At 40.9% G+C, this 12681-nt stretch overlaps 2 long non-coding RNA genes across 2 annotated transcripts; both read left to right on the top strand.

Annotated features, from left to right (window-relative positions):
- Window positions 1-1245: 1245 nt before the first annotated feature.
- On the top strand, window positions 1246-3352 carry LOC122784593. The gene is made up of 3 exons (XR_006362185.1): window positions 1246-1296; window positions 1428-1518; window positions 2778-3352. It is a non-coding gene; the product is annotated as an uncharacterized LOC122784593 (long non-coding RNA).
- A 5784-nt stretch (window positions 3353-9136) lies between these two features.
- Window positions 9137-12492, top strand: LOC122784405. Its single transcript, XR_006362174.1, has 2 exons — window positions 9137-9186; window positions 12187-12492. It is a non-coding gene; the product is annotated as an uncharacterized LOC122784405 (long non-coding RNA).
- The last annotated feature ends 189 nt before the right edge of the window (window positions 12493-12681 follow it).

Below are 12681 nucleotides of genomic sequence, written 5' to 3'. Positions count from 1 at the left end.
TTTACAGCACTCCAATCTAACTTACTCATGGTTTATGAGCTGTTTACCACACAGAACATCATTGATGTAGATGAAGAAGGGCACAGTTAGAAGAGCGAGGAGATTTTAGTGTGAAATCGTAGTGTTTGTCATGGATATATGAGTCCAAGTCCAAACATAGTCTTATTTCCAAGGTCCTAACACATGCTTTTATACAACATGGTCTTCAGAGATGTGTTCAAATGTAATTATTTCCCCCCCAAACTCCGTGTTTATACGCTGATGAAAACCAGTAAAAGCTTCACAGACCTTGAGATGAGATGTTTTAATTTAACTGATTTGTCTTAGGAAATAATTATCTCTGAACCATAACCAATGTGGATGAGGAGTCCACTCCCATCACAGCTGAGCAAACTCAGCACGCTGCTGATGAACAACATGTGATATCACTGAACATAAACTGATTATTCAAAGAGACAAGACTTCTAAAAATGGTCAACATGGATATATCCTGAATTATTTTGGTTTGAGTCAAAGCTCCAAAAACGACTTGATCCATTTATTTCCCATAAAGCAACTTGATATTGTGTTTTCGTTAGACCTTTCTTGCCTGTTCAGCGACCATGTCTTTCTGACTCAACAGTTCCAGTTTGTATCGCAGGATTTAAATGATGACATCATCAAGCTGCAAAAGACATTATACATCTACTAGGTTGTATTGACTTTCCTCAGACTGAGTTCGCTCCATAAGCAATAAACTGACACGTGTGTAAAATCAGATTGATATGCATTTTACACAGATTTTCAAATGTCATTGGGTCAGTTCTTGTGCTGCTTTATATTAAATAATATATCAAATCAATGAAATAGTGCTGTTAATGTGTGTCTGCACCTTGTTGGCATAGTATTGTGTGCGATGTCAATGTGAAACCAGCTTCGAGTGTAGGTGTCCCAAACCTCAGAGTGGAGGGATAAAGGAACAATGTCATCATCTAAAAGAAGACACGTTAAAGCCACAAGTGCTCTTGTTATCAAGGAAGTGTACGATGAGTGCTTCTCAACACTGCTGGAGATTTGGCGTTAACGGCGATGAAAACTAGCACTTGGGTGTCGTCTAAAGGGAAAGAACATTCAAGGTCAACAATACCTCAACACGGGGAAAGGGAATGCTGTTTTCAGATGACTAACAATGATGAACAGCAATGAAGGTGACTTTTGTGGCTTTTTGTCTTTTGCTAGGCTGTCAATGCAAACACAAATGGACTGGAAACACAATAGGTTGCCTCTACACAAGATGGAATAATCAACTTCACTTTTGTGAGTGGCGGTTTTGGTGAATTAATACTCAATCGTGGTGCAAACTGTTCTCAATAAACTCTTGAGAGAATTACACTGTGCCTTATAGAAACCGCTTGGCCAGGTTTCCCATCTGCTCTAATTGTTTCCAGATATGCAGTTTTCTGCACAGTGGCTAACAGGACCCCTCCCAGTCTGTCTGTATGTCTGGAACGAAAAGGCCTCTCCCCATCTGTCTGCAAGGTCAGACTGCAGCCTACACCCTCGCCCCATGTCTGTCTGTTTGTCTGTCTGCCTACTCACAATTTGACCCCTTTTCTGCCAGTACATGTGACTGTTAGATGCTAAATCACAGGTCATCTGTTGTGAATCAGTGAATTTCTCTCCTTGGCTAAACAGATCGTCTACAGTATGTTGTTTTCTGAGTGAAATGATTACTGCTTTTGTGAAGGCAATTATGGCCAAGAGAGACAGAGCAGCATCTACGGGAAACTCAGTAATTGGTTACATAAAGAAGAGGACAATAAGGATTTGATGATACAACAATTAGATCAGATGTGTTAACATAGAAATTATAGGAGGGAAGACAAACCACTTGGATTCCTAATGTCAAAGATGATATTTATCTCATCTTCCAATCTGTGAAACACATCAATCAAGATGATTATGTTGTTGCACAAATGTAAGCGCATGATTAAGCTGCACAAATAATGTGGATGTAGTTTCAATTAAATAGCCGCCAGGGGGAGAGAAAAGAAGTTTGCATATTTCTTATTTGTTTTAAAAAAGATTTCTGTGGAGTTAATGGTCTCAACCACTCATTTAAAGTCTTCTGCAAAAGAACACAATGTCCGTTTTGAAAATTATGTTCCCATTTTGAGGAAAATAGACTATAAATCATGGCACATCAGGAGACACAGAGTAAACGCCAGTGTGATCGACTGTTTGCCTGGTGGAACGTGATATCCGTGAATTTCCAGTTGCAAAACGTCTTGCCAAAAAGAGTTCAGAACCTTATGGGTGACACTTGGATTCAAGGGAAGAATGACAAAAGGTGTAGATGTACTTTGAATAAGCATCAAAACAAAATCACATGATGTTATCCTTGCATAATAGCAAGGATAGAAGTGTTTAATGAAGGAAAAGTCACTATTAAGCATTAATGTTCGGTAATGTTGCCCAACTGTGTCTGATTGTGATCAGATTGGACACAATGATTGTATATTGTATAGGTTTTATAATCTATGACTTTTGAAAGCACCAGTGTGCACTCTCTCTTCGGTTCATTTGGATTGGGGCCCAAGCTAGTTATCCTGCAGTAACTGCCAGACTGTCTGCTGAGTAGCAAGACTTAAGTTTGAAGACTCTGGCATTCATGCACAAACTAAGAGAACAGTGTAATATTTTAACACTGACAGATACATGGGGGGGTGGGGGGGCGGGAATCCAGTCCAGTCCAGTCGTGTCCTCAGCTGACAGGGTGTTTTTTTTTTACCTTGTAGAATACCTGCTCACGAGCGGTTGACAGTGGAAAATGTTATGCCCTCATCATCATCCTCTTCACAACAACATGGAATATTCCCCAGCTGGAACAGTGGAAGCTGGATTCCTCAGCAAAGTGAGGAGGAAGTGATGACGCAGGAAGGTGTCATCGCTCAGGCTGCTGTCAAAACCCACAGCAGATGACCCAAGTTTCGCATGTTTCTTCTACCTCAGCACAGGCTGACAGAAATATGTTTTCCACCCTCAGCAGGAGTGAATCAGAGTAAAAAACGCAAAAGGTTTAAAATAGTTATGTGGTGGCGAAACCATGACGTCCATTTGGGAATTACAACAATGCAAATGACATTGCTGTTCTCAGCAGGCTCAGTTATCCCCACCAAAAAAGCATTTTTTGTTGTCACTTAACTTACATAACTTTAATTATTCATTATTTTAATGTTAAAGGCCCAGGGTTTAAGAATGAGTGACTTCTAATGGTGAGACTCCCTTTAAGTGCATGAAGGTGTTCTTCATTTGTGTACATACTAATGAGTGATATATTCAATTTATGCTATTAAAACCATTCTAAATGTTACACTCTGGACCTTTTTAAATGATGTGATCTGTGAAATTAAATTAGCCATATACACATTTATGCATGAAATTGCACTGAGTGTGCACTGACAACAGTCTGCAGATCCAACAACAGAACAGAACATAGTAACAGCAAGATACTGTAATGTTTGTTTTAAAGATTTCTCGTTTGTCAGCTTTATTTAATCAAGTCAAAATTTGTACATGTCACTCCCAAATGCAGCTCATGCATCAACAATGAGCTCACTGCTGTTTTTCCAGCTGTATCCAGTCACTGGCACTGCATAAGTCCATCAGCAGCAGAGGAGGATGAGGTGATGACGCAGGAAGGAACTATCGGACTTATGTGTCCGTCAAATCAACGGCCGCAAACGAGTGATGCAAGGCATTTTCTTTTTTTAAAAGATACGACAAAACAAAGAGCCCTGTGTTTTCAGTGCCAGATCCTTGCCTCGTTAAATTGTTGTTTTCATCCCAGATGGGCTCAACAGATTATTTCAAAATACAGGAAACAAGATTAAACGCTGGACTAAATCACATCTTAAGGGCATTTCGACGGCTCAGAGTCCTGCAGGATTAAATGTGGAGGCCCCACTCGCTGAAACTGAACCTCTATAAAGCAGCAGAGAAATGCAGGGCCCCTTGTGAGGTCTCACTTACAGCACAATGATTGAAAGGTGTGACCGTTACATAACTACTAGGTGTTGTGTGATGCTGTGTCGCTAAGGAGCCTTGTCCCTGTATATAGAACCTATATAGACCATGTCTGACATGTACGTGTTCTGTCACAGTGTGCCAACGTGTAGACTTCAGACTCTTTCTAACTTTGTTTAATTACCCCTGAAGTTTCTTTCACCAAATCTAACATTAGTACTTTTTTTTCCCTTTGTATCCTTTACCTCATCTGGCTTCACTCTTTTTCTCTCTGTGTGTTGGAGAGCCAACGATCTTTTAACTTGTTTGTTTTATGCCACACATACAGTGTACTTGCAAAAGCTGAACCTCACTTTTCACACTGGTTTGTGTATGAAGTGAAGATTGCACCTTTCTTACCCTGCAACCTTTAGTGGTCGGCTGTATTCCACTTTGCCTTCGCTTCTCACGGTAACTGCTCCCAGGTATGCTTTTCTGCTGCCTTTTGGACATGTGGTTTAGTGTGCCTGTCAAGGCGGCAGGCAGCTCTCTTGGCTCAGTGTGTTTATGCAGGTGCAGGACATTCAGGACACACCGCCCTGCAGATTATTTTGGAGGGGCTTTTCAGAGCAGTATAAGAAGGGGCCGCCTATATGTGGCATTTAATGGGACAGCCCAGAAAAGGCATTTCCTTAGGTTACTGGAAATATGGCAGTAAAAGTTTTGAAATAGGGCAAAACTCATCCGAGTGAGAGATGTTTTAATTGCAGGGGAAAAGTGGATGTGAGTTCACACGGATTGGAAGAATTGTGAATTAACGCCGTCATCAACTACAACAACAAAGCCACTCAATATTACATCATCCACCAGAACATGTTGACTTACCATGCGTGCATAAAAGATCATAGTAAATGCACTGGACTGGATTATCTTCTGGACAATTTTCTTATGTTTTACTCTCTTTCATGAAACAAAAACATTGTAGTGCCAAGAGGACAATCCCAAAGTGCTTAAGAGGTAGATGTGAAAGTCTATACCACTCTCAAGACTGCACGGTGCCAGGAGACAGTTAAGCACAAAGACCGTTGCTGTGTCTTAAACTGGACACCTCCGTCTGTGTAGGACACTGTGTACTCAATGGTGTAGAGCGTCAATTCCAGCAGGGTAGTGTTTGCCCCAAATCAAACACGGCCATTGTGCGTTTACCGAAAATGACAATAACAGCGCGTGACCTCAAGTGTCACCTGCCATGAATAACTGGCAGCCACTTTGCTCACTCCACTTTATCCTTTTGTCTTCATATTCACTGACATGAAACACCAATCTGTCTTGATGCACCACCAGGGACGTGCTTGTATAATTCTACTCTTACAAATCTGAAAAATGTGTCACATGTAAACCTACACTCTGTTCAGTATCTCTTGTACTTTTTTTGTGTGGCGTAACGCCCACGTTTACACAAGGTTCCCACAGTTCTGCCGTTGAGGAAAACATTTTTTTACCTCATAATTGCCTGTAGGTGTGAAACTGAGTATCAGTGGTTGGTTGTCACAGACTTGTGACCTATCTGGTTTGTAATCCACCTCTTGATCAGTGTGAGCCAGGATAGGCTCATGCTGCAGGTGGGCCGGGACCATTAAACGACAACAGATGAATTCATGGACAAAACAAAGTAGGTTGCTGAAAATTATGTAACTCTGTATTTATTTATTCTTGCAATATTCATTTCCTTACTCAGGTAAATAGTTACATAATCCAAAAGTACAGTTGGATTCCAGGACAGGGGATGAGTGTATTATCATGTCCATATTTCTTAACTTTAAGGAACTTTGACTACATACTGTACCTCAACACAACTATGAGGCTACGAAAAGCAAAGCAGTTATTTGATTGGGTGGGTCAAGGCAATGGTTCTGAGCCAAGCCAGGCCAGCAAACTGCCATGGCCCTGGATGCCAGGGTAAAGTACAGTTCACAACTGGAGCAAATAGTTTCTCACATTTTCCTTGCTTGAAGAATCAGGATCCAGGTTAACTTTCAGCAACAGAACAAAGCCATTAAGTTTAAAATCAAAGGCCTCCTCATGCCTAAGTCAACAAATCTACACTCCGAGAACAGGAAAGTAGTAAAGCATTGCCCTGCTTGGCTTACTTTTGCTCTGTGAAAAGTTTTCTGGGACAATGAATTCCTCTGGTTTGGTCAGCCAATAGTAGAAATGAGGAGAGAGGGGAGGAGGACGCCTAAAAGCATGAGAGGGAAAGCCTTGTCCGGTCAGCACTGAGGGCGTTAACAAACCTGCAGTATTATGGATAATGAGTATTGGTGAGATAAGTGGATTGACTAGAAACAAATGTGGGCGAGTCCAAAAATGTAAAATAATAGATTTAAGGCAGATTCTTGTCCGTGAACCAAAGGAAAATGAACAGATCTCAAGGAATCCTGAGCCTTCAATCAAATGTAGCTGTATTTAAAAAGAAAACTGATGCATGTTGGCAACAGAAAGCAGAGGCATATGTCTTTGACTCATCAGTGATCCTCTCTGGAGCTGGCTGGATTTACAAAGGCAATGATATACTCAAAGTTAATCATATTTTAACTCGAACGTACAGTGGAACTGTACGTTCCACTTTAAAGACTGTGAACTTTGGCACCGGCTTAAAATGAGCACATGCTCAAAGAGCTGTACTGTTGCTGCATCGGCACAGCACAGATGCACACTTAGCACACACCTTAAAACGCAATAAGCACTCACACACACACACTGAGCTTCCACATTAAGGTTAACTCAACTCAACTAGGTTGAGAAATTTTGAAAGAAAACAAACAGGATTCCAGAGCCGTGTGGTGTGGCGTGAGACTGCTGGCCTGCAGCACAAAGAGGGGCCTGTTAGCAGCGTGCAGGAGCATTCCAGCTAACAGAACAGGCTCTGGGACACTGTTGACCTAAGCTACTTTAGAATGTTTGTGCAATAGCTTTTGACCACTTGATTAAAAATATCGTTTGATGCAGGAGCTGCCGCGTCCCAGCGAGGGGCAGTTCAGACTGGTCTGAGCAGAGCAACATGCAGGGAGCATGAAGGGAGGGCTCTTATAAGGAGGTGAGCAGAGGGCTGTTCACCTGGAACTGTGAGCCACAGTCGAACCTTTGAGGATGACCATCAATGACTGACACCTGAGTCAGTGTAATTATACAATGTCAGCTCTGCTCAAAGATGTGTCATTTTGGACCATGTGTCACTCTTTTTGTGTGCATAATCGACTGAAATCGAGTAGAGAAACCACTCTGATGTTTGGTCCATTTTGTAACTTAGTATAACTTTGTCTGCTTTATTATTTTATTCTTCTCTGTCAAGCAATACTATCAGACCTGGCTGAGGGAGGGTTTGTGTGTCTACAGCAGGAGCGCTGGTGTTTCTCTGAGACCTTTTAGAATTGATTTCTATATTTCTGAGCACTTCTTTGTCTTTTCAGTCATACACCAACCTGGTCTGGATGCTTTGTCCAGTTCTTGGTGATCATGACATCCCTGCAAACCTGATGAATTGTCAATATTAATAGCATGTAGCACTCCACGACTCGCCTCAGATGGCACGGCACGGTAATTTTGCTAGCAATGGTACCTGGTACTTTTTTTTGTAATTGCTCAGACGAGGTAATTATTTGCATTATTATAATTAAATGGATATTAAAGATGGTTAACTATTACTTTCTAACTGAAAGACTGGAGACAGAAATAAAGTGTTCATGAGGTCACGAGGTTTCAATAGTGTATGTGGAGGCCTTAAGTTTAGACGAGTTCAGGCTGATGAGAGGTGAAGTTGTATATTCCATATTTGCCAAGAAAATATAGATCAAATGTAAGCGGGTCTCCTTTTCTTCAGTTAATACCGTGGAAATGCCCTTGAGCTAATGTCTTTAATGTCCAGATTGGTCTGCTGGAGCTGCCCACTGGATCAACAGTAAAGGTCTGTGGTTGCAGGCGGCAGCAGCCAGGTATAAATGTGTGTAACTCTGTATGTGAGTATGGTGTTGATGAAAGAGAAGCGTGTGTGCTTGGCAAATACTCCCGGGATAAATTGAGGCAAAAAAGCAAAAGTCTTTACTGAGATCTAAAATGAAAACATTTGATGTGGTGGCAGATTGTGCCTTTGAGGGTCGGATTGAACCAGTCAGGTAACCGAAACATGGGGATGGATTTAGTTCAGATCCTGTTTAATTGATTCAGTTTGAACCTTCACAGAAAATCTGAAGCAAGAGAAAAAACCTGCTTCAATTCATTTTGATGCCAAAGCAAGTCATGTTGTCTCTTTTGATGTCATCAATCATTTCTTGTCTCATCTCATTGTGTCACATCTTTAGTTCTTCATCTTGTTGTACAAGTTTTCTCATTTCTTTTACAAATCAGTAAAGAAATTATCATTTTTTTCAAGTGTCCCATCTTTCTTTATTTTCTTAATGTCAAAATAATGTCATTTTTATCTTATGTCCAGTGACAGATGGTGTCAACTCTTTCAGATTTTGTGCGATGTATCGAGATACAAAGTGATCCCTCTTTTTTGTCTCATTTCATCAACAAAATTAATCTGTGGCCAATTAAATAAAACTCAACTTACTGTATATTCCATAATCTTACTCTGCCTCATCTCATATCTCTTTCAAACTCATGTGAATTTTTGTCTCAATAGTAAATATAATGTTTCTTTTTCCCTCCTGATCTTGTCCATTCTCATCTCACGATAATGATTTTATTTTCAACTCCATTCATCAACTCATCTTTTCCAAATCAGTCTTTTCTTGTCTTGTATGATCTGTGTCTAATCTTCATTGCCTCATTTAATCTCATAATTAATTCCATTGTCTTCTTTCTTCTAGTCTTGTATTGTATATAAATTATTATATACAATAATATTACCAAGTATTACCAAGCTGGAAATGACAATAGAAATAAGATGGCATTACCTACTTATCACAAATTATGAAAGAAATAGCCTAGTACTCCCATGTTGTTGCTATACTGTAATGTTATTATCCATTTTGGTGTCATTTGTGATGTCTCACTTTATCTCAGACAAAATGACTTGTCTCCATCCATCAGTCCATTCATCCATCTGGACAGTTGAAAACAAATGCCAGACAGTGAAATGGAAACAAGCAGTCTGAGAATCCCCCCGGTGTGAAAACATGACGAACATACCACACCACTGTGAGTAAACCGAGGGCCTCCCTCCTTCAAACTTTCCCTCTCGTGAGCTCCGTACCTCCCTCCCTGCCTTCCTCACACCACTCACCCTCCCTCTGACTCTCTCACAGACCTGCGGTTCGTCCGTACATGTGATGTGTTTGTGATAGCAAGCTGTGTTTGCCGAGCAGCTTTCACCCGTCCCAAACTGCTGCCCCACCCATCAACCCCTCTTAGCCTTTCACCTCCACGGTCCCACCTGCCCACTCGTACTCGTGCACACAGTCTTCACACCTCTCGCTCTGTTAGCTTTGTCCACTGCTGACGTCAAACGTCTTTCAGTGCAGCTGATTAACACGTATAATTCACGTACAGGCCTCAGGGCCAGGATGTGTAAAAATGATGGGTCTGCATTCCTGCTTGTCTGTTGTTTTCCACTCCAAGTTGACTAAAATTTAGATGAAAAATGTAAGATGACATTTTTAATTCAACATATCAGTGAACAAATCACTGTTTTATTTAATTATTGATTCTAAAGTTTGTATATTAACCAGAAATGGAAGGTATTAAGTGACTCTACTGGATTTTACATTTCAGCTTTGAATATGTGATTAACCTTCAGCAAATGACTCATGTGAATGTACTTTAATTAGCCAGAAATGTATTAAGGATGATTAGAAGTGTCTGGAAAAAGAAAATCTGTAGGATTTTCTGTTCTAGGATTAACAGAAGAGTCCACGAATGAATGGAACATATGCTGTGAAACTACAGAATACAGAAGATATAGTGTTGTAAATACTTGTTGTAAAAAAAAAACAAACCAAAAAACTGTTTTTTTTAAGGGTTGTGAAGCTCAACTTTTCACATGGACTCTTGGAATATTTGCAGTGCACAGCAACTCGCCACAAATCTCCGCCTTTTCCATTATTGCATTTTAATGCTCACTCTCTGCCAACCCAGTCAAATAAATTAGACGGCATGTAGGAAGGAACATGGGAGGAAAACAAACACAGAAAATGATGTAGATTCGGTTCCTTTAATTGCCTGAAACCATGCAGTTTGGACGGAACACCATCTCACTGACTCTGCTGGTATGTTTTTCCTTTCTCATCCAAATTCTCTGAATGTGAGTGTAGTTCATCAGGAACCCAGAGCCGAATTCCTCCGGTCTCACCATGACAAACACCCACAATTTATTACCCGCCGTTATAAAAACCAAGAATCAAATGCCTATTACTGTACAAACCCAGACCCTAATTCCTATGGCGAAGCCTCAGATTTTAAATCCTTACCACTGCATAACAATAACAAGGGCAGAAGCTCGGAAAAGGCCTCGCTACCAGTGTGTGTGTCTGATTGTGTGTATGTGTGTATGTATGTGTGTGTGGTCTGACCGATGCCCACATCCTTCCAGAGTAACAGCACGGCCACCTAGGAGACACACTTCCATTCCTCAATTACCTTCTTGCCTTCTTCCATGCCTCATTCTTCATTCCCACCAACGGTGAGGTGGTTGGAGATTATGACGTCTGTTGAGATGCACAAGGTCACCAGAGTTTGTCTTGTTGCATTTTTCCTCTTGGCTACATTCCTCTATACAAACGACCTCCTACATATATAGGCAGTGATTTGAGGTGAGCAAACCCGGATGATATTTAACTTGTACACACAAAGTAACATGTAAAGGGAAAAAGTAAATGGGGAAAGTTGGTGAAGGCCTCCTTTTGCTTTCTCTTTTATGACAAAAGGAATAAATCAATGCACAGTTTGACCTGCGAGGTCACTAAATCAGAGAGGGCGGCGGGATGAACAGCTGCTGGGTTTCCAGGAAGGTCAGAGAGTTAAGATACAAATGTAGCTTTTAAGCTCCACATTTAAAACACATGACACAGCAACAACAAACAAGTAGTTGGTGTAGGAGTGTAGGAAATTGTATACTGAATAAAGAACTGAGATGAGATTATGTTAAACAGCTGTTTAACTCTGAAACACACTCAAATTAAAGTAACATTTCTTTTTGACAACAAATAATATAGTTGTATTGAATGTGTGTATGTGTGTGTGCTTTCACTTTTTCCACTCCTGATTCAAGACTTAGAGTTTTCATTTACCATTTGTTCATGCACACTTAACTCAAGATGAGTCCCTTGGAGTCTTTGTGGAGGCTTCTTGAGTCAATAATGGGTTCACACGGTGGTTAAGTGGCAAGCACGGTTGTCTTTCAGACAGAAGTTCACCAGTTTGAATCCTTGCGATGGACTGGTGATCCCTCCAGGGTGTTCCCCTGACAGATGGCATACACCCACCAGCCACTTCATTAGGTACATATTAATGTAAATATCTAACCAGCCAATCACATAGCAGCAACGACCTGCTGAATTTAAAGCTGAGCATCAAAATAGAGAAGAAAGGTGATTTAAGGTGACTGTGTGCTGATCTACTGGGATTTTCACACACAACTATCTCTAGGGATTGTAACTCACAGTATCTCAAATAATCAGTCTTTACAAACAAGGAATGCAAGAAAAAATATATCTGACACTTCACAATCAATCAAAGAGGATGAGCGAGCTTGAGCGACTGTGAGGAAGTGAGGAAGGGCAGCACAGACAGGTGATGGGAGAAACATGGCATGTGGTGGAAAAGACAGAGCCAGTGATTAGAGGCACTATTTGCACTCATTTGATGTCTGATGTTTGTTTATTTTTCAGCACACGGGCAGTAAACAGGTGTGCCTATATTTTTGTCAGGGTTGCAAACTTTGAAATGGCAGGTGAGTGCAGCGGTTTCCTCTCAGCGTGGAACATCCTGTCACATATTTAAAAGCTACTTCCTCTTCAGAAAAACATCAATATTTACCAGAATGAACCTCTTAATCTGTGCCCCACCCACCCCCCAACACACACACACACATACACACACACACCCTGGCAGGTTTTTCTCTTCTTGTGCCAGTTGTCATCCCACCAGTTGCCAGCTGTACCTCATTTTTATTTATGACTTTTTCTACATATTTCTTTTCAGAGAGAGGGAGTTGCACCACAGAGAGGAGCTTTTAACACGCTGCATTCCTGCTGCTGGTCCACAGCTGGACTCCAAAGTAAAGTTTACATTCCTGGGTTGCTGGGAGGAATGCTGCCCTCTGGGGCTCTGGATCAGGCCTGTGGATTACAAGTCAGGGAGCACGGATGGAGACTGGGATACTCACTTACCGGAGATATCAACAGCACTGACTCGATCTACCCAGACTTTGTGTTTGAACCACACATGCATCGATCAGATCTATTGACTTGATGATGGAAATATAAAAACTTTGTGTTGACACTTGCACTGAATCGTTTTGGAGTGGCTCCTATACCCCTAAAAATGTGGCAGCATAATTATTTTAATTGTAGATATGAAGTCTAATTAAATCCCGAAAATGGGTATAATGCTTAGTCATAAAAATGTTAATTCAATAAGTCAAAAATAAGACGCAACCTGATTTTTCTTGATGTTTATTGAACTGAAAGGAAAGGA

The sequence above is a fragment of the Solea senegalensis genome, linkage group LG17, assembly GCF_019176455.1.
Source record: "Solea senegalensis isolate Sse05_10M linkage group LG17, IFAPA_SoseM_1, whole genome shotgun sequence".
NCBI classification, from domain to species: domain Eukaryota; kingdom Metazoa; phylum Chordata; class Actinopteri; order Pleuronectiformes; family Soleidae; genus Solea; species Solea senegalensis.
This window is presented reverse-complemented; position numbering and strand designations above follow the sequence as displayed.